Consider the following 26,117-nt stretch of genomic DNA (forward strand, 5'->3'; position numbering starts at 1 on the left):
GGTGGTATATTTATATTTATAAAATGAGTTACTGCTTACAGAAATATTAATTTTATAACCAAGTTTCTGAGTAAAATATGCTGGACATTTAATTGTAAAACAGAAACTGGATGTATACAGTGGTAGCCCAAAAAGGAACTCAGACTTTCTGTTGGAACAGTGTCACCACTAGTGAGGGTTCATATACCTGATGTCTCCTATGAAGGATCATGGCCTACTTCTCCCTGATGTTTCTTTCCAGGGCATCCTAAGGACTTTTTATTTAGTAGCTCTGTGGCATCATAAAATATATTGTTTTTAAGGGTCCTGTAACATAAGGCAAGTGTCTAAGAGTATGTCTCAGCCTAATGAGTGGCTTAGCCAACATCTGTGTATCCACATTTGAGAAGGGCTTGTAATCTGCTTGACCTGTATGCAGTCTTGGGGGTGGGGTGGAGTGGGGGAGGCCTGTGAAGGAGAGCCAATTGCTAGCGCCAGTGGTATTTACAAATTGGGGGTTTGAGATCTTCTAACCTATGAATGTCAAGTATTTGTTGTACTTGATTTCTTTTCCCCATTTTCCCACCTGAGTTCTTTTCTTCCCATATTCACTGCAGAGTTTTCACAACTGCTACCCAGTTTTCACTGCAATAAGCACACACATCGCACTTACATTTTGAACAATTTTTATTACTAGTACAGGAAAAATCAATTTTTACTACTAATACAGGAAAAAACAATTTTTACTACTAATACAGGAAAAATCAGATAGAAGTTAACAAATATTGGGAAAGTTACAGAGTTACAAGAAATCGTAAAAGCACTAGTAAATAGTTATCCCTGGTCATCATTCAGTTACATTTGGGGCTTAACCTGTCTTCCCTTAGCCCCTCTCCCAACTCCCTTTTTAGATGTCGGTTCTGGGCGCCCCTGCCCAATCTTACCTGTGTTGGATGATAGACCAGGCTACTCAACTCTAGCACGAGGTAGATTCAAGTTGGCACCATTGCTGGGTCTGAACCCCAGGTTGTTCCCTCTGGCCCTGGCTGGACCTGCAGTTGTGGCCACCCTGGATCCATAAGCCCCTGGGTAGGAAGGCACTTTCCTATCTGGCCTCCACTATTTCTCCTTTGAGCATTAGGCCGTCCAACTTTAACCTTTAATTACCTCCTTAATCCCTTTATGAGGTTTCTCTTATTCCATTCTCTTTTAGCTTCACTTTCTTTCCTGGTCTGTTTCCCTCTGGTTAGATTTGGCTTATGTCCACCAGCCAGTAATTAAGCTGGCTGTACTCTTATGTAAATAAAGCTAGTTTTATTTACCCTTATTCTAAACCAGTATCTGGGCACAGTCTTAATGTAGCCCTATGGCTTCTGCCATCATCCTGGGATACGCCATACTTTTTCAGTTTTTTCCAGTAGCCACCTCTCCATATTTCAAAATTCTAACCCCATTTTACTTCCCACTAAGTTTCTGTTTTTTAAGGGATGCCATTGCTTCGCCACTTAATTTTGGAAGCAAAATGCTGAACTCATTGGTTGAAGAATCAAGCTCTCCCCAATTGAGAATACTAGCTCCTCCCATTTCCCCAGGTTCACTGGATAACTGATAACTCAGGTGCCTCACACCCCAAGGAGTGGTTCTAACAGAATACAATAAATACAATTTTACAATATCAAAATACATAAAACAACAATATTGGAATTACAGAAGTTACATATAGTATAGGAGAAAACAACAACAACAGAAAACATTTCTACTAAGACAGAAAGCATAGGGAGGTTTTCTTACCCCTCCTTACTACAGAGTTAATTTCTTTTTAAAACATAGATCTTACAAATTAGCCCAGAGGTTTCAACCTTTGGTCTGCTGGCTGTGGACTCTTTTGCTTGATGGTTGTTAGTATTTTGTCTATAAAAATTTGTCATTTGGAGAATTTTCTTTCTTTTCTGTTAAATTCAAAGGGTTTGCTGATTGGTGTTAAAACTTATAAACTCTTGTGATTGCATCTTGGAGAAAAGAAATGGAATTCTTCCAATGGAAGTCTCAACACTTAGACTTTTAAAACTTTGTTAGTAGTCGATTTACATTTTACCTATCATTTACCTGCTTAAAAAAAAACTCCTTTCTATTCTTTAGTCTTTGTTAGAAACTCTGAAATGTTTAATCCATGGCCAATCCAAAGTCTTTGCTGTGCAATGAATAGAAGTGAAATACCAGGGCATAGGTGGTAGTAAGAGTCTTTTCCACATGCCTTCCTTTCAGCATTTTCCCATTGCAGATATTCTGAATTTTACCAATCACCTGAAGATCTATACATCAATTACCTCTGCTTGTCTCATCTCAAAATATATTTTCCATATAGTCACAGAAAAAAAATAGAAATTCTATAGATTTTGATTTCCTTCAACTTGAAAACTGTATAGAATAGAAAGTAATGTAGGTTTTGGAGATAGATAAATTCGATTTGAATTCTGACTGTTAACACACTGAGTGTGTAATCATAGACAAGTTATTTGATCTCTGTAAACCTTTTAGGATTGTTGTAAGGATAAAATGAAATTAACGTGATTAGCGTGGTGCCAGGCACATAGTGAATACTTAATAGATAGAAGCTATTATTGTTTCAATTCTGAAACTATCCACTTTCTCCTTTTACCCTCTTTAAAAATCAAGTCTTTCACAGTTCAAAGGACACACACCCACCCATCTCCTCAGAAAGTTATTCCATCAACTGTTCTTACCTTTTCTGTATCTTTAAACTTTCGCACTCCTCCTTACTTTATAAGTGTACAAAAAATCTATGCCATCTGAAAAAATTTACTTTAACTCAACATCAAGATATTACCATAACTCCTTCGCTGAAATCTTGGGCAAATTGTGGAAAGAGTAATCAACATCTTAAGTCTCAATTTAGTTAGTCCTACTTATCTTGCGTCCTCCAACAACTACTCTTTACTAAAAAATTTCTAGAAAAGCCTTCAAGGCAGCATGCTTTCTTAGTGTCCTTTCTCATCCAGCAACTTTCCTTCCTCTGAATGTTTATTACACCAGTAACAACATATATATGCAACACTCTACAAATTTTTCCCCACTTTGGACCTCTGTAATGACTCTACCTTTTTGCTTTATTACTTGCTCAGAACCATTCTAATCCCTATATTGTTTTTATTATTGAACTTTCGGTCCTCATTGCATCATTATTTCTCATTTCAACAAATTTAGATAACTCATTTAAATAGCCTTCAATAGAAAATATCCATACTAAGATAAAGTTTAACAGGACATGTATATGAGTTTCTCTTTTTTTTTTTTTTTTCATTAGGGATGCTGCCTTCCATTTAACAATTCATAACTCTTTCATATTATACATACATACTGCAGTTCTTGCAGTTCTACACTTCCTTAAACCTTTATCTTAATGAGCTACCACAGGATCCTGATGGACTCCAATCTCTTCACTGAAATCTGTTGTCTCCACTCCATTATTTGCTGTTCAGTATTAGCCATATTAACTCCTGACATTCTGAATTAAATCCACAACTTCAGTTAAGTAAAATTTATCTGTTGTTTTACTTTGACTCACCTCCATCCACTCACTGGGATCCATATTAATGACCCTTGGTGAAACTTTGCATTCTTCCAAGCTAAGCACATAATCTGAATTTTTACTCAAATGCTAAAAAAGCAGGATAGGTTGAACATTACTATTTAGCCACCATTTCCCCCACCTTTATCACTAGAATTTGTATCAGCCTAGCCGTGGAATCCATATTCCTCCAGATCTGACCCGTTAATGAGACTGGCCAAGATTCCAGTTTGAGACCTCATTCACCTGTTCATTCATCTTGCAACCAACCTCCCTTTCCTCAAACACACTGAAATTTCTAACATTTCCTCTGTGCTGACTTTGAACCTGTTTTCCTATCCTATTTCATGTTCCCGTTTCACACCATCATCGATAGCTGTCATCTTTATTGCTGCCTTTCTTAAATGATAACATCTCTCCAGAATGCAATGTAAACATGGCATATCCACTCATTTCCTTTTTCCCCATCTTGTAGCCTTAGAAAAAACCTCTGCTTGTTGGTACCACCCAGGCTTGGTTCACAGTCTGGCCTTTAAATGGATTCAGTATGTGAAAATGTGTGAAATTACTCCTTGACCTACTCTTAGTATTCAAAACAGCCCCACCCTATGGCATGTATCTTCGTCTTAGGGTGTCAGGAGCCCTAACGTTACGAGGACTGCTGCTGCTGCTCTCCCTGCAGATTTTGTTTTATGAATTTATCTCTATGTGACCATTTATTCTCTTGAATCTACCCACTTTGACATAATTGTCTGACAGATTTTTCAGGCAGCCACTCACCAATTTCCCTGTGGTAATTTCTTTTTATATATTTCTCCCATTTCCCTTTATTCCATTAATTGTGATCAAGTTGAACATGTAGCACTATGCATCCTAACCATTATAATGTTCCTTAATAGTTCCAAGAATGATTTGTATGTATACTGTTGACTTAGTTCCAATTTTATTTTAACCACTTTTTCTTTCTCTTTTTCCTCTGCTCATTTTCACTGGAAAACCAATAAACATGTAAACACTATATCAGCATCTGTAGGAGGCATATTTTACCAGTGCTAAATACAATTCTTTCAAAATCCAATTGATTGCACTATACACCTTTGCTTTGTACTTGGCTATGCTGTAGCCTCTCCCTCTATAAACATTCTACGTTGTCTGTCTTCCCATAAAACAGTGCTTTCCCACAGATATAACAGATAGCACCTGTACTTTCTTTTATTCACTAGTGTACACCTGCTGTCTGGCCTCAATACCACCCCTCCTGCCCCTGAGATCTGCTGACGTCCGCAGATTGGGAGCTCTTGAAGCTGCCTTCCCCTTTTCTGTAGAGTCCCCTTTTCTGTAGAGCCCCCTTTAACTTCCCTGAGCCCTTCACACATTCATGAGGTTCTTCCCCTCATCCATGCTGCCTGTCCCTTTCTTTTCCCATTGACTCCCCAACCCATCTCAATACTGGCTTACCACCTTCATGGACATTCGAGAAGCCAAGGATCTCTCTCTTTGCAGGCTGGGTGTGGACTGAACCTTGCTCAGCCCATCCTCTGCCTTTTCTCCCACTCTTGTCTTTGAGAGCCTCTCTGCTTTATCTTCAACATCCCATCCTACTTCCCCTACCACCTGCCAGTCATGCCACAGATGCAGTGGTCTCTTCTTGACCTGCCCTCATGCTCCCCAGCCGCCAGCTTCTTGGTCTGCAATGTGCTGTAGTGACTCCATATGCTGTCCCCATTCAGCCCTAAGCACCGTGTCTTTTCAGCTCCCTCAGGCTTCTGTCTGACCTTCCATCGTTTTGTCTCGTCTCGTCATGCCCTGCACTGACCGGCTTGTCTCCAACGTTTTCCACAGACCACTACCTTTACCAGCTCATCCTCTTCTCACCTCGTCAACCACCCCCATGTTCCAACCTGGCCTTACCCACGCTGTCCTCTCCCTCCTGCATGGGCTTCCTCACACCCTTGGCCCACTCATGGGTGCACAGCTCCTAGACCCTCAACATCCAACTCCATCCTTTTGGCTCTTTGCTATCACACTCTGTGCAGTGTGTTCCCTGATCCTCTCAACAAGCCTCTCCTGCCCTGGTTGCTGGGCGCCATTGCCTCACCTTCCTCACTCTTCTTAACCATTGGACCTCCTCTTCTCTACCACCTGTTTCAGAATGTTCACCTGATCTCGCCTACTTCCAGGGCCCACCTTCATCATCTCTCCTTATTTCCTTCTCTACTGCATGTATAGCAAAGGAACTGTCCTACCTGAGGCATGTGACATTCTTTAAAGAAGCTACTGTCTGTGCACCTTCCAGCTGGATCCAGTTGTCTCCTCTGCTCTGTGCTCCCTTCTCCGTCCCCCATCCACTGCTCAACTCAGTTGAGTCGTCTCTGCTTCAGGCACACTGTGCTGAATCCTCACGCTCCGCCCACCAACCCACGCTCATGAGCCAGGCTGAGCTTGCCTCCCGGGCCGCACGACCCCACGACATCACTCCCTGTAACCTTTCAGGTTTCCATCCAGACCCCTTGTCACGTACTCTTCTGACACAGCTCTCAGGGAGGCTCCGGCCTCTGATTCTCCGACCTTCTTCTTTCACCGCAGCACTCTCACCTTCTTCCCACCCTCTTGCCCCCGCACCTGCCAAACCCACTCCCGACACCACCGCCCTCAGTCTGGACCTGCACAGAGCCCTGGGTCCTGCTGTCAGCCCTCCCTCCCCACTCCGAGCAGTCATCTCTCTCCCAGACGCTCTCCTGCACTGTCCTCTTCCATCCCATCTGCCCCTTCCTTCTGCGTGGACACCCCCCTCTGGTGCTCTCTGCTCACATACACACAACCCAACTTCCTTTCAGTCACCACTTCCATCTCCCACAGCCTTACTCCTCAAGAGTCCTAAGCTCAGGGACACCATGCTTGCAATCCACTCCCAACTGATTGACAGTAATCCCCCTCCCCCTCCCCCAATCATTCCAGGTGCCTTGCTGGCTACATCCATTTACTCGCGGTCTCCCTGGTCCTGGGTGCTTTTCCTCCACGTCTGACACTCTTGGCTCTGATGCCTCCACCTGCCGACTCGGGCTCATCTGCTCATGCGTCACCTCTCTGCCCGGCTGTCCACCCTGCCCCTTCCACCCAGTGATTCTCACCCGAGGATGCGTGACCCCAAGGCAGCCTATCAGCCTCATCTTTCAGGAATGTTCTTGTGTTTTCTTTTTTGATGTTTTTGTTTTTGTTTTGAGCAGAGCACTGCTCACCCTCAGATGTTCTGACAGGCCTCCCTTGGGGTCCATGCCCACAGCCCCTCTTGGGTGAAATCACCCCCCTCCACCCAGGGAAGAATCACTGCTGTGGAAGCCCAGCATGCCTCCCTGGGTTGCACTTTCCCCTTGCCCACCTCTAGGCTCCCATCGGTTGCCATTGACCCTTGTTCCTCAAGGATCCCAGCCCTGCCCCCCACTCTGACACTGGCCCGGCACTGTCTTCCTGGAACCACCACATTCCCTTCCATATTAACTCACTGACACTTGACGTGCCCCAAGCCCCAGTCTGCATTAAAACACTATTCTTTTCACACACCCCTATATACCCCTCCTGCTCCCCATCCTTTATGACTCTCAGGCATTGGGACAATATCTTTGGTGCTTGTCCTTCTTGGTGCTTGCCATTGTCTATTACCCTAGGTTACCCCTCCTCATATCAGACCCACGACACCATCCCCCTGGAGAGTCTTGCCCCTATTGTCCTCACCTCCCTCTGTGATTCCTGCCAAGCAGACCTTTCCCTCCCTCCCTGCAGCTACTCTCCTTTGTCCTCTCTGGGTGGATTCACTGGTCTTCCCAGTCCTCTCCTCAGCCTGCAGTCATCACCCCAACACTGGATGTATAATCAGTCCAGAAGCGCAGTTAAAGAAGGTTTTCTCAGTGTCTGTAGTTGGATCTCCCTCCCCACCCCACCTCCACTCCCAGCAATCCCAACCCTGTCCTCCCATACAACCCTGTCAAACCCGACCTGCACCCCGACCCCAACCCCATCCCTACTCATTCCCCGAGCTCCTCCTTCCCCGCCCCCAGCTCCCTCCCCGCCCCCAGCGGATCCATAGTAAAGAGCCTGGCGGAAGAGTTGCACCCTTGCCACAACATTCGAGGCTGTAGCAGCGGCCACTGCTCCCCACCCCCTGCCTGCCACCCTCCACTCCTCCCTCCCCAAGGCTCTGCTCCCACTGGCTGGCCCTGTAATTCTGAGGTTCCTTCTGGTTGGCACCTCTGACATCTGCCTGGATTCCTACCTGCCCACCTCCCTCTTGCCGTTGCTCCCCCGTTGGTGTCCAGCCTGGGTCCCTTCTGCTGCGCTCCATTCTCCATCCTCCCCTGGATGCCTCCCATCACCTGGTCTGTCTCTGGTAGGTGACCGCCCTGTCGTGCCACATCAAGACCCCATTTGGACATTCCTTCCTGTGACCTCTCCTCACGTGATCCGTTCCTTCCCTTTCCCTCCCTGGCCCAGGGAAAGTGTCTGCCTCTTCTCTAGGGCCCATGATCTCATCTCAGTGCTCCCTGATGCCTGTCAGCGAGTTGCATTGGGTCATCCCTTCTCCACAGGGGGTGCTCCCTCCTGTGACCTGCCCTCACAGCTCACGCTCTTTCCACCCCCTGCCCTGCCACGTTCTCTCCAAAACCATCTGCTGTCTCTCGTCCAGTCCTTCCACTGGCCCAGGCCACCATTTCCCTTTAGGCTCCCTTTTCCTTAGGCGTGTTCTGTCTCACCTTCCTTCCTCTTCTCTCTTCCCTTTTAATCAAGCCATTGCCCACAGGACTTTACACCAGGCCCCTACTTCCCTATCTTCTCCTTCCCTTGCCTCCACTGCTTTCATCTTTCCTCCTTCAGATCCTGGGGTACACCCCTGCCCATTGCCTTGATCTCCCACTCCATGATGACATGGTCCAGATCTCTCCTTTGCCCTCTTTCCCTCTTGGCCATATTTTAAGACTCTCTTCTGGTTGTCCATCCCATTCTGCCTGCCCCCTCTGTTGTTCCCCAGATCCAGTCTCCTGATCATGAGACCCCACCTCCAACTCTCCACCATTCTGCCCCTTGGTCTCTCTCCCTGTGCCTCTTTGCTGCCCCCATTCTCTTCTCTGACTAGACCTATGGTTTGAAGGTCCCTGGTTTTCCCTGGTTCCCTGTGTGGACTCTCTCTGCCACATCCTAGAACTCCACCCTTTATAGCTCCCTTGTAATAGCAGAAGCACTGTTGATACCACCTGAATTCCTGGCCACTCCTCTGCCAATTCTAAGCATATTTGCTACCAACACACTGGACTCTATCCACTTGAGTCCATCCTGAAGTCCCTGAGGTTACCTGCCAGTCGTTTCTGTGCAGGATGTATCTAATGTGCAATGCTGCCCTGTTTCCTCCATGTCACCACAGTCATTGTGGCCCCTGTCCCCAATTGCTCCTAAGAGCCCTGGGTCTTTAAATGCCCAGGCTTTGGCATCTCAGCTGGGACCTGCTCTGCTCCTACCACTGGGCCTCAGTACTGCACAGACCATTCCTCTTGAGCCGTGAGATCAGTGGATGTCCCCACATTCATGAGGTTCTCTCCCCTCTTCTGTGCCTACTGTCCCTTACTTGTCCCATCGACTACCTGACCCAACCTGCTCCCTCCTTCTCATAGCTGCCCAAGATGCCTCTGTCTCTTGCTATCCAGAGTGGGTGGGGATTGGACGTTACTTGGCCCATACTCTGCCTTTTCTTCCACTCTCTGAGAAACGCTCTACTTCATCTGCAGCATCCGTCCTATTTCCCCTGCCACCCGAGTCATGCGAGGTCTTCACTGCCTGTTCCTCGACATCTGCTCCCTCTCTTCCGACACACGCTCATGCTCCTGACTGCCAACTCCTGGTCCACAAAGTGCTGTCCATGGCCTCTGAAAACAGCCATAAGGACCCTATATTTCGGGTCTGCCATTTTGGAAAAGGTTGTTGTTTCTGGGTCCTCTCTGATGTTTCTTTTTCTCACCATGCCCTGTCTCCAGCATTTTCAGTGGGCCTCTACCTCTACCAGCCCATGCTCCTCTGGCCTCATCCCATCTCTCCCAGTTCCTTGCTTGCCTTACCTGCACTGTGCTCTTCCCCCTGCATGGGCTTCCTCTCACCCTGGGTCCAATTTGCAGGGCAAGGTTCCTGGATTCTCCACATCCACTCTCTCCTGTGGGCTCTCTGCCGTCCTCTCCGCACAGTGTGTTCCCTGATCCTCGCAGCAAGCCTCTCCTGCCCTGGCTGCTGGGCGCCATCGCCCGACCTTCCTCACTCTTCTGGCCCACTGGACCCCTCTCCTCTACCACACTCTCTCACCAGTTGGAGACTGCTCATGTGACCTCCTTGGCCCAGTTTCTAGGTCTCTCCTGCTTTGCAGTTACTGCATACACAGCAAAGGAACTGTCCTACCTGAGCCATGTGACATTCTTTAAAGAAGCTACTGTCTGTGTACCTTCCAGCTGGATCCAGTTGTCTCCTCTGTTCTGTGCTCCCTTCTCCGTCCCCCATCCACTGCTCAACTCAGTTGAGTCGTCTCTGCTTCAGGCACACTGTGCTGAATCCTCACGCTCCGCCCACCAACCCACGCTCATGAGCCAGGCTGAGCTTGCCTCCCGGGCCGCACGACCCCACGACATCACTCCCTGTAACCTTTCAGGTTTCCATCCAGACCCCTTGTCACGTACTCTTCTGACACAGCTCTCAGGAAGGCTCCGGCCTCTGATTCTCCGACCTTCTTCTTTCACCGCAGCACTCTCACCTTCTTCCCACCCTCTTGCCCCCGCACCTGCCAAACCCACACCCGACACCACCGCCCTCAGTCTGGACCTGCACAGAGCCCTGGGTCCTGCTGTCAGCCCTCCCTCCCCACTCCGAGCAGTCATCTCTCTCCCAGACGCTCTCCTGCACTGTCCTCTCCCGTCTCTTTTCATGCCCACAGCCCCACACACCCCTTGTATCCCCTGCGCTTCATGACTCTCAGGCATGTGACAATATCTTTGGTCTAATTCTCCTCTTTCTCAGTGCTTGTCATTTGTCCCTTTGAATAGTTTATCCCTCCTCATTTCAGATCTGTGACATCCCCTGCCCTTACGGTCATAATGTCCATCTGTCTTTCCTGCCAACCAGATGTTTCCCTTCTACCTTCCTGCAGCTACTCTCCTTTGTCCTCTCTGGGTGGATTCAGTGTTCTTACCTTCCCTCTTCTTAATGTAGTCATCACCCCCAGCACCGGACTTGTAATCAGTCCACAAGCTCAGTTAAAGTAGATGACTTTCTCAGTGCCCGGAGCTTGACTCATGTGTCCCGCCTCCAACCCCCATCCCCCCATCCCCACTGATCCCAACCCTGCCCTCCCATCCAACCCAGTCAACCCCTACCTGCACCCCAATCCTGATCCCTGTCCCAAACTCCATCCCCCAGGCTCCCACCCCATCCCTGCCAGATCCGTAGTAAAGAGCCTGGCTGAAAAGTTGCACCCTTGCTACAACATTTGAGGCTGTAAGAGCAGTCACTGCTGCCCACCCACTGCCTGCCACCCCTCTTCCCCTCCTCTTTCCCCATTTCTCTGCTCCCACTGGCTGGCCCCAGTACTCTGCACTTCCTTCCAGTTAGCGCCGCTGACGTCTACCTGGTTTCCTACCTGCTGCCTCCCTCTTCTCATTGCTCCTCTTAGTGGTAACCAGCCTGTCTCCTTCCACCTCTCTCCTCTCTCCATCCTCCCCTGTGCGCCTTCCATAACCTGGTCTGTCTCTGGCAGGTGACTCTCCCTTGGTGCTGCACTGAGGCCCCCATTTGGACATTCCTTCCCAAGACCTTTCCTCGTGGGACCCATTCCTTCCCTTTCCCTCCGTGGCCCAGGGAAAGCATCTGCCTCTTCTCTAGGGCCCATGATCTCATCTTAGTGCTCCCTGATGCCTGTCATCGAGTTGCATTGGGTCATCCCTTCTCCATAGGGGGTGCTCCCTCCTGTGACCTGCTCTCACAGCTTATGCTCTTTCCATCCCCTGCCCTGCCATGTTCTCTCCTGAAATCATGGGCTGTCACTGGTCTGGTCCTTCCACTGGCTTGGGCCACCATTTCCCTTTAGGCTCCCTTTTCCTTAGTCTTGCTCTGTCTCACTTTCCTTCCTCTTCTCTCTTCTCTTTTAATCAAGCCATTGCCCACGGGACTTTACACCAGGTCCCTACTTCCCTGTCTTCTCCTTCCCTCACCTCCACTGCTTCCATCTCTCTTCCTTTGGACCGAGGATGCACCCCTGCCCATCGCCTTGCTCTCCCACTCCCCAATAACATGTCCAGACCCCCCTCTTTCCCTCTAGGCCACGATCCCCTCACAGCACCCATGTGCAGATCTTAAGACCCTCCAATTGCCCCCCCGTCCCATCCGGCCTTGCTCCTTCTGTTGTTTGGGTCCAGCCTCCCAAACAAGAGTCCCTCACCTTCCAGCCATTTAGCATCCCACCCATTGCTCTCTCCCCTTGTGGCCCTTTCCTGCCCACATTATCTTCTCAGACTAGACCTCTAATACCCCACTGGCTTCACAGGTCCCAGCCGTTCCCCTGATTTCCCTGTGTAGAGTCTTTCTGCCACTTGCTAACCTCCATTCTTCAGCACCTGATGAATAGCAGAAGCATGGATTTGGTGATTGATGACAAATGCTGTTTACCACCTTAGTTCCCACCCATTCCTGTGCCATTTCTAAGCATGCTTGCTACCTGAACACTGGATTCCACCTGGTCCTTTCCAGTGTCCCTGAGGATACCTGCTAGTAGTTTGTGTGCAGGGTCTATCTGATGGTACAGCACTGCCCTGTCCTCTGTGTCACCAGTCATTGTGGCCCTTTCCCCCTTGCTCTGAGGGCCTTGGGTCTTCAAAGGCCCAGGCAATGGTGTCTCAGCTCTGCTTTGCTCCTACCATCTGGCATCATTACCACACAAAGCCTTCTTGCCTCCTGAGATCTCCCAAAGTCCCAGACTGGGAGCCCTTCAGGCTGCCCTGCTCTTCTCTGCAGTGCCCCCTTTACCTGTTCTGAGCCCCGAGCATGTTCATGACGTTCTTTCCCCTCTTCACTGCCACCCGTTCCTTTCTTTTCCCATCGACTTCCCTGACCCAGCTCATATCCCGCAGACACCTTTCATGGCTGCCCAAGATGCCAATGTTTCTCTCTTTCCAGGCTGGCTGCCACTGAACTGGCTCGGCCCCTCATCCACCTTTTCTCCTGCTCTTGTCTTCAGGAGCCCCTCTGCTTCCTCTTCAACATCTCATCCTACTTCCTCTACCAGCTGCCAGTCATGTGACACATTCCCTAATCTTTCCCTTCTTCTTTGACCTGCCTTTGTGCTCCCCCATTGCCAGCTTCTTGGTCCCCAGCATGCTGTACTGAACCCAGGCTGTCTGAATTCACACCAAAGCATGCTACTTTTGGGGCCTACCATTTTGGAGAAAGTCATTGCTTCTGGGTGCTCTCTGACCTTTCATCATCTCACCATGCGCTGCGCTGACAGGGCTGTCTCCAAATTTCCAAAGAGCCACTGCTGCTACCATCTCAACCTCCTCTGGCCTCACCCACCTCTCCCGAGTTCCTCGCGTGCCTTACCCTCGCGGTGCTCTTCCTCCTGCATGGGCTTCCTCATGCCCTCGACCCACTTTCGGGAGCACAGTACCTAGATTCTCCACATCCACTGTCTCCTTCTAGCCCTTTGTCATCCATCTCTTGATGCAGTGTGTTCCCAGATCCTCTCAACAAGCCTCTCCTGCCCTGGCTGCCGGGCGCCATCGCCTGCAGTTTCTTACTCACCTGGCCCATTGGATCCCCTCTTCTCTCCATACCCTCCCACCTGTCAGAGACTGCTCACCTGGCCTCCTGGTTTCAAGGTCTCTCCTGCTTTGCTTCTCTACTGCAACACAGTAGAAAACTGTCCTACCTGAGCGTGTAACATTCTTTCAGCTACCATTGTGAACCTTTCAGCTGGATTCAGCTGTCTCCTCGGCTGAGTGCTCCCTTCTTGATTCTCACCTGCTGCTCAACCCAGTTCAGCCCTCTTTGCCTCAGACACAGTACTGAATCCACAGACTCTGCCCGCCAACCCATACTCAGCCCTGTGGACCTGCGCTGTGCTTTCCTCCGGGACCTCGTAAAGGTTGCTCCCTGTAACCTTCATGCTTCCATCCAGACCCCTTGTTGCATACTCTTCTGACAGCTCTCGGGGAGCCTCCCCCTCTGACTCTCCTCCCCTCTTCCTTTCACTCCAGTACTTCGACTTCTGCCTCCCTTCTGCCTGACATCCTGTTCGGTCTCGAACGGCACAGAGCCCTGGGTCCTGCTGTCTGCCCTCCCTCTCTCCTCCTCCCTCTGCAGCAATCATCTTTCTCCCAGATGCAGTCCTCCGTGTTGTGTCCCATCCGTCTGCCCTTTCTTCACTGTGGACATCTCGCCCAGAGCTCTCTGCTCAAATTTGCACAACCCACCTTCCTTTTGGTCGCCGTTCCCATCTCTCTCAGCCCTACTCCTCAGGTGTCCTCAGCTCAGGGACCACCACCTTGTTGCCCACCCTCTCTACCGTGGATGGTGAATCCTAACCTGCCCTCTCATTCCAGGTCCTTTGCTGGCTACATCCATTTGTTTGCTGTCTACTTGGTCTGGGTCCTTTTCCCTTATTTCTGACACTCTTGACTCTGATGCCTCCATGTGCCCGACTTGGGCTCATCTGCTCATGCGTCACCTCTCTGCCCAGCTGTCCACCCTGCCCCTTCCACCCAGTGATTCTCACCCGAGGATGCGTGACCCCCAAGGCAGCCTATCAGCCTCATTATCCCGGCGTGTTCTTGTGCTTTCCTTTTGGGATTTTTTTGATTTCTCTTTGTATTGAGCAGAGTACTACTCACTGTTCAGAGGTTTTCATGGAACTCTCTTGGGGCCATTGCCCACAGCTTCTCCTTGGGTGAAATCCACCCCGCCGTCCCCATGATGATCCCTGCAGGGGAAGCCCAATGTGACCTCCTGGGCTGCACTCTCCCTTGCCCACCTCTAGCCTCCCATTGGTTGCTATTGACACTTCTTCAGAATCCCCAAATGGCCCCAGTCTGACACTGGTCAGTACTCTCAGAACCACCACATTCCCTTACGCAGTTACTCACTGACACCCGCCAGGGCATAAACCTCAGTCTGCATCAGAGTATTGTTCTTTTCACACACACATCCCACACGTCTTCCACCCATCCTCAATGACGCTCAGGCATTGGGGCAATATCACTGGTCCAAATCTGGTCCTTCTTGGCACCTGCCATTGTTTTTTTCCCTACTTTACCCTTCCTCATAGCAGGCCCACGACATTGTCCCCCTGCAGAGCCTTGCCCCAGTGGTCTTCCTGTCCCTCTGTGGTTCCTGCCAAGCAGACCTTTCCCTTCCTCCCTTCCTGCAGCTACTCTCCTTTGTCCTCTCTGGGTGGCTTCACTGGTCTTCCCAGTCCTGTCAACCTGTAGTCATCACCCCAACACTGGACATGTCATCAGTCCAGAAGTGCAGTTAAAGTAGGTGATATTCTCAGTGCCTAGAGATTGGCTCATGTCCCTCCACCAACCCCCTTTATCCCAGCCCTGCCCTCCCATCCAACCCAGTCAAACCCAACCCACACCCCCACCCCAACCCTGTCCCCCCTCCCCACCTCCCACCACCATCCCCTCACACACCCACTGATCCCAACCCCATCACCAACCCAAACCCCATCCCCAGCCCCACCCCCAGCTCCCTCCCCGCCCCTAGCGGATCCGTAGTAAAGAGCCTGGCGGAAGAGTTGCACCCTTGCCACAACATTCGAGGCTGTAGCAGTGGCCACTGCTCCCCACCCCCTGCCTGCCACCCTCCACTCCTCCCTCCCCAAGGCTCTGCTCCCACTGGCTGGCCCTGAAACTCTGAGGTTCCGTCTGGTTGGCACCTCTGACATCTGCCTGCATTCCCACCTGCCCACCTCCCTCTTGCCGTTGCTCCCCCGTTGGTGTCCAGCCTGGGTCCCTTCTGCTGCGCTCCATTCTCCATCCTCCCCTGGATGCCTCCCATCATCACCTGGTCTGTCTCTGGGAGGTGACCGCCCTGTCGTGCCACATCAAGACCCCATTTGGACATGCCTTCCTGTGACCTCTCCTCACGTGATCCGTTCCTTCCCTTTCCCTCCCTGGCCCAGGGAAAGTGTCTGCCTCTTCTCTAGGGCCCATGATCTCATCTCAGTGCTCCCTGATGCCTGTCATCGAGTTGCATTGGGTCATCCCTTCTCCACAGGGGGTGCTCCCTCCTGTGACCTGCCCTCACAGCTCACACTCTTTCCACCCCCTGCCCTGCCACGTTCTCTCCAAAACCATCTGCTGTCTCTCGTCCAGTCCTTCCACTGGCCCAGGCCACCATTTCCCTTTAGGCTGCCTTTTCCTTAGCCTGCCCCTGTCTCACCTTCCTTCCACTCCTCTCTTTCCTTTTAGTTAAGCCATTGCCCACAGTTCTTTACACCAAGCTGGCACTTGCTCCTCTTCTTCCTTCCCTGGCCTCCACTGCTTCCATTTCTTCTCCATCAGCCCCGGTGATGCACCCCTGCCAGATGTCCTTGACCTCGCACTCCCCCTTGACAGAGTCCAGATCCCCTCTCTGCTCTCTTTCCCTCTTGGCCACATTCCACTCACCACGCCTATGTGCAGATTTTTGAGGCCCTCCTCTCACTCTCCATCCGTTCTGCCTTGTTCCCTCTGTTGTCCATCAGATCTAGCCTCCTGAATGAGAGACCTTGACCTCCCAACCCCCCATTATCCCACCCCTTGCTCTCTCCCTCTGTGGCCCATTGCTGCCCACATTACCTTCTTGGACTAGACCTACGACCCCCACTACTAGTGAAGGTCCCTCCTTCCTTGTGTAGAGTCTCTCTGCACATGCTAGACCTCCACCCTCTCCAGCCCCCACCGGAAGAGCAGAAGCACAGATCAGCAATCACTGCAAAATGTCACCTGCACCTGATTCTGACCCTGAGTCCCTCACATGTTTGTGAGCTTCCTCCCCGGCCCCCATTTACTGCCACCGGTCCCCTTCTCTTCCCATCAACTCCCCTGAACCAACATGCATCCCACAGACCACCTTGTATGGCTGCCAGAGACTCTAGGGTCTCTCCCTTTCCAAGCTGGTTGTACATAGAACTGACTCAGCCCCTGTCCACCTTTTCTCCCACTGTTGTCTTCCACAGACCCTCTACTTCATCTTCAGCTTCCCCTCCATCTGCCAGTTCCTGGGTGGATTCAGTGGTCTTTTCCTGGACATCTGCTCCCTTCTGCCATGAAGCTCCACCTGTTGCCAGCTTCTTCCTCTTCAATGTGCGGCTGTGACTCCTTCTGCTCTCCCCCTGCTGTTTCTAGTCCACCCTTTTGGAGAAGGTTGATGCTTCTGTGAGCTTCTCCCTGACCTCTCACATCTCCCCATGCCCTGCACTGACAGAGTGGTCTCCAGCGTCTTCAGTGGGCCAGCATCTCTGTCTCCCACCTCATTCTCCTCTGGCCTCCTCCCACCACTCCCGTTTTCCTTGCGGGCCTTACCTGCTCTTTGCTCTGCCTCCTGCATGCCCTTGGCCCATTCCTAGGGGCAAAAGTTCCTGGATTCTCCATGTCCACTGCCACCTACAGGTTCTGTTCCATCCCACTCTCGGTGCAGTGCTTTCCTGACCTTTTCAACAAGCCTCTCCTGCCCTAACCCTAAGGATCCATGGCCAGCCCTTTCTCACTCTTCCTGCCCTGTGGACTGCCTCTCTCTACCATGTTCTCTCACCCTTAGGAGACTGCTCACCTGACCTCCTACCTCCTGGGCCCAGTTTCTGGGTCTCTGCTGCTTTGCAGTTACTGCATACATAGCAAAGGAACTGTCCTACCTGAGCCATGTGACATTCTTTCAGCTACCATTGTGCACCTTCCAGCAGGATTCGGTGGTCTTCTCTGCTGTGTGCTCCCTTCTTGATCCACCACCTTCTGCTCAACCGAATTCAGTCATCTTTGTCTCAGAAGCAATGTACTGAATCTGCACGCTCCATCCACCAACCCGTACTCACTCCCTGTGGACATACTCTATGGTTTCCTCCTGGGCCCCCAAAATGTCGCTCCCTGTAACCTTTCATATTTCTCTTCGGACTCCTTTGTTGCTTCTTTTTCTGACACAGCTCTTGGGGAGCCTCTTCCTCTGATTCTCCTTTTTCCTTTCACAGTGGCACTTCTGCCCTTCTCTTAGCTTTGCACCTGCCAACCCCACATGCTACACCATGGTTCTCAGTCTCGTCCTGCAGTGGTGGGTGCTGCCTTCCGTCCCTCGTCTGCTTCTCCTCCCTCTCTAGCAGTCGTCTCTCTCCAGATGCTCTCTTTCATTGCAGTTTACTGTCCCACCTGCCCCTTCCTTCTACGTGGACACCCCCCTCCGGTGCTCTCTGCTCACATACACACAACCCAACTTCCTTTCAGTCACCACTTCCATCTCCCACAGCCTTACTCCTCAAGAGTCCTAAGCTCAGGGACACCATGCTTGCAATCCACTCCCAACTGATTGACAGTAATCCCCCTCCCCCCTCCCCCAATCATTCCAGGTGCCTTGCTGGCTACATCCATTTACTCGCGGTCTCCCTGGTCCTGGGTGCTTTTCCTCCACGTCTGACACTCTTGGCTCTGATGCCTCCATGTGCCCGACTCGGGCTCATCTGCTCATGCGTCACCTCTCTGCCCAGCTGTCCACCCTGCCCCTTCCACCCAGTGATTCTCACCCGAGGATGCGTGACCCCAAGGCAGCCTATCAGCCTCATCTTTCAGGAATGTTTTTGTGTTTTCTTTTTTGATTTTTTTGTTTTTGTTTTTGTTTTGAGCAGAGCACTGCTCACCCTCAGATGTTCTGACAGGCCTCCCTTGGGGTCCATGCCCACAGCCCCCCTTGGGTGAAATCTACCCACCCCCCCAACCCGGGGAAGAATCACTGCTGTGGAAGCCGAGCGTGCCTCCCTGGGCTGCACTCTCCCCTTGCCCACTTCTAGCCTCCCATCGGTTGCCATTGACCCTTGTTCCTCAAGGATCCCAGCCCTGCCCCCCACTCTGACACTGGCCCGGCACTGTCCTCCTGGAACCACCACATTCCCTTCCATATTAACTCACTGACACCTGACGTGCCCCAAGCCCCTCTCAGGATTAAAGCATTGTCTTTTTTCACACTCCCTCCCCCCACCCCCTGCCAGTCCCTCCTGACTCCATCCTTTATGGCTTTCGGGCATTGTGAACAACATCTTTGGTGCAAAAGTAAACCTGGTTGTTCTCGGCACTTGCCACTGTCCCTTTCCCCAGGTTACCCCTCCTCATATCAGACCCACGGCACCGTCCCCCTGGAGAGTCTTGCCCCTATTGTCCTCACCTCCCTCTGTGATTCCTGCCAAGCAGACCTTTCCCTCCCTTCCTGCAGCTACTCTCCTTTGTCCTCTCTGGGTGGATTCACTGGTCTTCCCAGTCCTCTCCTCAGCCTGCAGTCATCACCCCAACACTGGATGTATAATCAGTCCAGAAGCGCAGTTAAAGAAGGTTTTCTCAGTGTCTGCAGTTGGATCTCCCTCCCCACCCCACCTCCACTCCCAGCAATCCCAACCCTGTCCTCCCAAACAACCCTGTCAAACACGACCTGCACCCCGACCCCAACCCCATCCCTACTCATTCCCCGAGCTCCTCCTTCCCCGCCCCCAGCTCCCTCCCCGCCCCCAGCGGATCCGTAGTAAAGAGCCTGGCGGAAGAGTTGCACCCTTGCCACAACATTCGAGGCTGTAGCAGGGGCCACTGCTCCCCACCCCCTGCCTGCCACCCTCCACTCCTCCCTCCCCAGCCTCTGCTCCCACTGGCTGGCCCTGTAACTCTGAGGTTCCTTCTGGTTGGCACCTCTGACATCTGCCTGGATTCCTACCTGCCCACCTCCCTCTTCCCATTGCTCCCCCGTTGGTGTCCAGCCTGGGTCCCTTCTGCTGCGCTCCATTCTCCATCCTCCCCTGGATGCCTCCCATCATCACCTGGTCTGTCTCTGGGAGGTGACCGCCCTGTCGTGCCACATCAAGACCCCATTTGGACATTCCTTCCTGTGACCTCTCCTCACATGATCCGTTCCTTCCCTTTCCCTCCCTGGCCCAGGGAAAGTGTCTGCCTCTTCTCTAGGGCCCATGATCTCATCTCAGTGCTCCCTGATGCCTGTCATCGAGTTGCATTGGGTCATCCCTTCTCCATAGGGGGTGCTCCCTCCTGTGACCTGCCCTCACAGCTCACACTCTTTCCACCCCCTGCCCTGCCACGTTCTCTCCAAAACCATCTGCTGTCTCTCGTCCAGTCCTTCCACTGGCCCAGGCCACCATTTCCCTTTAGGCTGCCTTTTCCTTAGCCTGCCCCTGTCTCACCTTCCTTCCACTCCTCTCTTCCCTTTTAGTTAAGCCATTGCCCACAGTTCTTTACACCAAGCTGGCACTTGCTCCTCTTCTTCCTTCCCTGGCCTCCACTGCTTCCATTTCTTCTCCATCAGCCCCGGTGATGCACCCCTGCCAGATGTCCTTGACCTCGCACTCCCCCTTGACAGAGTCCAGATCCCCTCTCTGCTCTCTTTCCCTCTTGGCCACATTCCACTCACCACGCCTATGTGCAGATTTTTGAGGCCCTCCTCTCACTCTCCATCCGTTCTGCCTTGTTCCCTCTGTTGTCCATTGGATCCAGCCTCCCAGACAAGAAACCCCTCTTTCCCCAAGGCCCCACCCTCCCACTGCTTGCTTTCTCCCTCTGTGCCCCTTTGCCACCCACGTTATCTTCTCAGACTAGACCTCTGACACCCCACAGGTTTTGATGGTCCCCCCTCTCTCCCAACTTCCTTGGGTGGAGTCTCTGCACCACATATTAGACCCCCACCCTTTCCAGCCCCCCTGGAATAGCAGATGCATGAATTCAGCGATCATTATGAAATGTCACCTCCACCTTGGTTCCTGCTCACTCCTCCATTTCTGAGCAAATCTGCTGCCTACACACTGGACTCCATCCACATGTGTCCATACCAAAGTCCTTGAGAATACCTGCCAGTGCTTTCTGTGCAGGGTCCATCTTAATGTGCAGCAACTGTCTTGTTTCCTCAGTTCCACCCCTATCACTAGGTCCCCTTTCCCTGCTTGCTTCTGAGGGCCCCAGGTATTCAAGCACCCGGGCTATGGGGTCTCAGCTCTGCTCTGCTCCTGCCTTCTTGCCCCAATACCACACATGCCAATCCTCTTGCCCCCAAGATCTGCCAACACCCCCAGATTGGGATCTCTTCACATGGCCCCCCCTCTTCCATGGTGCCCCCTACTATACCTGAGCCCCTAGCGCCTTCACGAGCTTTTCTGCCCTCTGCTGTCCCTTTCTCTTCCTGCTGACGCCCCTGACACGACTCGCTCTCAGGGTCCACCAGTTCATGGCTGCTCCAGACTCCTGTTCCCTTTTCCCACGCTGAGTGTGGATGGAGCCTTACTTGGCCCGGCCTCTACCTCTTCTTTCACTGTCGTCTTCGAGAGCCTCTCTGCTTTACCTTCAGCGTCCTGTCCTGCTTCTCCTACCACCTGCCAGTCATGCCACAGATGCAGTGGTCTTTTCTTGACACCTGCTCCCTTCTTGACCTGTGCTCATGCTCCCTCCATCGCCATTCTCTCCATCTCCAGTGTGGTGTCCTGAGTCCATGTGCTGTCCCAATTCACCCCTAAGCACTCTTCCTTTTTGGGTCCACCATTTTGGAGGTGGTCATTGCTTCTCTAGGCTTCTCTCTGACCTTCCATCGTCTTGTCACACATCTCCCAGGTTCCCTGCTGGCCATACCCACACTGTGCTCTTCCTTCTGCATGGGGTTTGTCACACCCTTGGCCCACTTTTGGAGGCAGAATATCTGATTCTCCACATCTACTTCTTCGGGTTCTTCGTAATCCCTCTCTTGAGGTAGCGCATTCCCTGAGCCTCTCAGCAAGCCTCTCATTCCTTAGCTGCGAGGGTACCATCACCTGCCCATCCTCCCATTGGAGCCCCTCTCCTCTACCACACTCTCTCAGTGGTTCCAGACTGCTCATCTGACCTACATCCTGGGCCCGGTTTCAAGTTCTGCCTTGCTTCTCTGTGGCGTGCACAGCAATGCTTTCAGCTACAGTCTGCACCTTACAGCTGGATTCAGTTGTCTCCTCTGCTGTGTGCTCCCTTCTCAGTCCCCCATCCACTGCTCAACCCAGTTCCGTCACCTTTGCCTTAGACACTCTGTACTGAATCCTCACGCTCCTGTCCTGTGAACCCAGACTACCCTGTCCTCCTAGGCCCCCCCAATGTAACCTTTCATGTTTCCATTCAAACTGTTTCATACTGACACAGGTCATGGGGAACCCTTCCCCTGACCCTCCGACCTTTACCCCTTCACCACAGCAGTTTTGCCTTTTGCCTTCCCTCTTGCCTCCACACCTACCAACCCCAGTCTCCCCCTGCACAGAGCCCTGGGTCCTGCTGTCCGCCCTCCTTCCCTCCTTCTCCTCCCTCCCAGCAGTCATCTCTCTCCCAGACGCTCTCCTGCACTGTCCTCTCCCATCCCATCTGCCCCTTCCTTCTGTGTGGACATCCCCTCCAGTGCTCTCTGCTCACATACACACAACCCAACTTCCTTTCAGTCATCACTTCCATCTCTCGGCTTTATGTCTCAAGCATCCTCAGCTCTGGGACCACCAAGTTGGCACTTCACTCCTGACCCATTAACAGTAATTCCAACCCACCCTGTATCATTCCAGGTGCCTTGCTGGCTACATCCATTTACTCGCGGTCTCCCTGGTCCTGGGTGCTTTTCCTCCACGTCTGACACTCTTGGCTCTGATGCCTCCATGTGCCCGACTCGGGCTCATCTGCTCATGCGTCACCTCTCTGCCCGGCTGTCCACCCTGCCCCTTCCACCCAGTGATTCTCACCCGAGGATGCGTGACCCCAAGGCAGCCTATCAGCCTCATCTTTCAGGAATGTTTTTGTGTTTTCTTTTTTGATTTTTTTGTTTTTGTTTTGAGCAGAGCACTGCTCACTCTCAGATGTTCTGACAGGCCTCCCTGGGGAGGAATCACTGCTGTGGAAGCCCAGCGTGCCTCCCTGGGCTGCACTCTCCTCTTGCCCGCCTCTAGGCTCCCATCGGTTGCCATTGACCCTTGTTCCTCAAGGATCCCAGCCCTGCCCCCCACTCTGACACTGGCCCGGCACTGTCCTCCTGGAACCACCACATTCCCTTCCATATTAACTCACTGACACCTGACGTGCCCCAAGCCCCAGTCTGCATTAAAACACTATTCTTTTCACACACCCCTCCTGCCCCCCCATCCTTTATGACCCTCAGGCATTGGGACAATATCATTGGTCCAAATCTGGTCCTTCTTGGCACTTGCCATCGTTCTTTTCCCTACTTTACCTCTCTTCATTTCAGACCCACGACACCATCCCCCGCAGAGCCTTGTCCCCATGGTCCTCCTGTCCCTCTGTGATTCCTGCCAAGCAGACCTTTCCCTCCCTTCCTGCAGCTACTCTCCTTTGTCCTCTCTGGGTGGATTCACTGGTCTTCCCAGTCCTCTCCTCAACCTGAAGTCATCACCCCAACACTGGACGTGTAAGTACCAGAAGTTCAGTTAAAGTAGATGATATTCTCAATGCCTGGAGCTTGCCTCATGACCCTCCCCCAGCTCCCCACCCCCACCCCCATTAATCCCAACCCTGCCCTCCCGTCCAACCCCATCAAAGCCAACCCACACCCTAACCCAGTCCCTCCCCGCCCCCAGCGGATCCGTAGTAAAGAGCCTGGCGGAAGAGTTGCACCCTTGCCACAACATTCGAGGCTGTAGCAGCAGCCACTGCTCCCCACCCTCTGCCTGCCACCCTCCACTCCTCCCTCCCCAAGCCTCTGCTCCCACTGGCTGGCCCTGAAACTCTGAGGTTCCTTCTGGTTGGCACATCTGAGATCTGCCTGGATTCCTACCTGCCCACCTCCCTCTGCCCGTTGCTCCCCCGTTGGTGTCCAGCCTGGGTCCCTTCCGCTGCGCTCCATTCTCCATCCTCCCCTGGATGCCTCCCATCACCTGGTCTGTCTCTGGTAGGTGCCCCTCTTTGTCGTGCCACATCGAGACCCCATTTGGACATGCCTTCCTGTGACCTCTCCTCACGTGATCCGTTCCTTCCCTTTCTCTCCCTGGCCCAGGGAAAGTGTCTGCCTCTTCTCTAGGGCCCATGATCTCATCTCAGTGCTCCCTGATGCCTGTCATCGAGTTGCACTGGGTCATCCCTTCTTCGTAGGGGGTGCTCCCTCCTGTGGCCTGCCCTTATGCTTATTCTCCCTTCTTCCCCTGCCCTGCCACATTCTCTCCGGTACCATCTGCTGTCTCTCATCAGGTCCTTCCACTGGGTTTAGTATTGCCTTCCCTTTAGGCTTCCTTATACTCATCCTCACCTCATCTCACCTTCCTTCCTCTTCTCTGTTCCCTTTTAATAGAGCCACTGCCCACAGTTCTTTACATCAGGCCCCCACTCCCCCCTCTTCTCCTTCCATCACCTCCACCGCTTTCGTCTCTCCTCCCACAGGCCCCAGAATGCACCCCTGCCCATCACCTTGCTCTCCCACTCCCCGATGAATGACATGGTCTGGATCCACTCTTTGCCCTCTTTCCCTCTAGGCCACGATCCCCTCATGTACAGATTTTAAGATCCTCCTCTCTCTCTCCATCCCATTCTGCATTGCCCCCTCTGTTGTTTCCTGGATTAAGTCTCCCAAAGAAGAGTCCCTTACCCCTCAAGCCTCTACCATCCCACCCACTGCTCGCTCCCCCGTGCCCCTTTTCTGCGTACATTGTCTTCTCAGACTAGACCTCTGACACCCCACTCCTTTTGAAGGTCCCCCTCCTTCCATGTGTGCAGTCTCTCCACCACATGCTACGCCTGCACCCCCCCTTCCCAGTGCCCCTGGTATAGCAAAAGCTCAGAATCGGTGATGGTTGGGAAATGTCAACACAGCCTTGGTTATCCCTCACTCCCCTGCCATTTTAAGCATATTTGCTACCTGCACTCTGAATTCCAACCACTAAGTCCATCCGAAATCTCTGAGGTTACCTACTAGTGGTTTCTCTGTAGAGTTCTTCTTAATGTGCAGCGATGCCCAATTTCCTCAGTTTTACCACAGTCATTTCAGGAGATGGACCCCATTTGTTCCTGAGGGCCCCAGGTCTTCAAATGCCCAGGCTGTTAGGTCTCACCTCTGCACTGCACCTACCTTCTGGTCCCAATACCACACATCCTACCCCTCTTAACCCTGAGATCTGCCAAAGTCTCCAGATTAATAGCTCTTCAGGCTGCCTTCCCCTTTGCACCCTGAGCCCCTCACACACTCGTAAGGTTCTCTCCCTTCTCCTGTGATGCTTGTCCCTGTTTCTCTTCCCTGCCACCCCCTGAGCAGCTCCCCTACCACTGTCAGTCATGAGAAGGATTCAGTACTCTCTTCCTTGACTAGCCCTAGCCCTCATGCTCCCAGGATGGCCAGTTTCTTTGTCCCCAGTGTGCTAATACTAAGTCCGTCTGCTGTCCAAATTCACCCCTAAACACCCTAACTTTTTGGGTCCACGACATTGAATGAAGAAGGTCATTGCTTCTGCGTGCTTCTCTGTGACCTTTCTTCTCACCATGCCCCATCTCTAGCATTTTCAATGGGCCACTACCCCTACCAGCTCATGCTCCTCTGGCCTCATACCACCTCTCCCTGTTCCTTGCTTGCCTTACCTGCGCTGTGCTCTTCCTCCTGCAAGGGCTTCCTCTCACCCTTGGCCCACTTTTGGGGGCAGATTCTCCACACCCAATCTCTCCTTCTAACTCTCTGCCATCCCTCTCGGTACACTGTGTTCCCTGATCCTCTCAACAAGCCTCTCCTGCCCTGGCTGCTGGGCGCCATCACCTGCAGTTCCTCACTCTTCTGGCCCATCGGAGCCCTCTCCTCTACCACACTCTCAGTTGTTGGAGGCAGCTCACCTGACCTCCTAATCCTGGGCCCAGTTTCTAGGTTTCTCCTGCTTTGCTTCTCTATGGCACACACAGCAACACTGTCAGCTACTGTCTGTGCACCTTCCAGCTGGATCCAGTTGTCTCCTCTGCTCTGTGCTCCCTTCTCCGTCCCCCATCCACTGCTCAACTCAGTTGAGTCGTCTCTGCTTCAGGCACACTGTGCTGAATCCTCATGCTCCGCCCACCAACCCACGCTCATGAGCCAGGCTGAGCTTGCCTCCCGGGCCGCACGACCCCACGACATCACTCCCTGTAACCTTTCAGGTTTCCATCCAGACCCCTTGTCACGTACTCTTCTGACACAGCTCTCAGGGAGGCTGCGGCCTCTGATTCTCCGACCTTCTTCTTTCACCGCAGCACTCTCACCTTCTTCCCACCCTCTTGCCCCCGCACCTGCCAGACCCACTCCCGACACCACCGCCCTCAGTCTGGACCTGCACAGA

The 26,117-nt window shown here is 52.1% G+C and overlaps 1 protein-coding gene and 1 long non-coding RNA gene across 3 annotated transcripts in view; one reads left to right on the top strand and one right to left on the bottom strand.

Moving 5' to 3' along the window:
- Positions 1 to 26,117, top strand: part of COPG2 (COPI coat complex subunit gamma 2) — a 137,724-nt gene that overhangs the window by 95,756 nt on the left and 15,851 nt on the right. The window lies entirely within an intron of this gene.
- Positions 649 to 25,987, bottom strand: LOC118901094. Its single transcript, XR_005021290.1, has 2 exons — positions 25,735 to 25,987; positions 649 to 5,857 (listed from the first exon to the last, which is right to left on the bottom strand). It is a non-coding gene; the product is annotated as an uncharacterized LOC118901094 (long non-coding RNA).

Source organism: Balaenoptera musculus, chromosome 9 (assembly GCF_009873245.2).
Source record: "Balaenoptera musculus isolate JJ_BM4_2016_0621 chromosome 9, mBalMus1.pri.v3, whole genome shotgun sequence".
In the NCBI taxonomy this organism is placed as follows: Eukaryota; Metazoa; Chordata; class Mammalia; order Artiodactyla; family Balaenopteridae; genus Balaenoptera; species Balaenoptera musculus.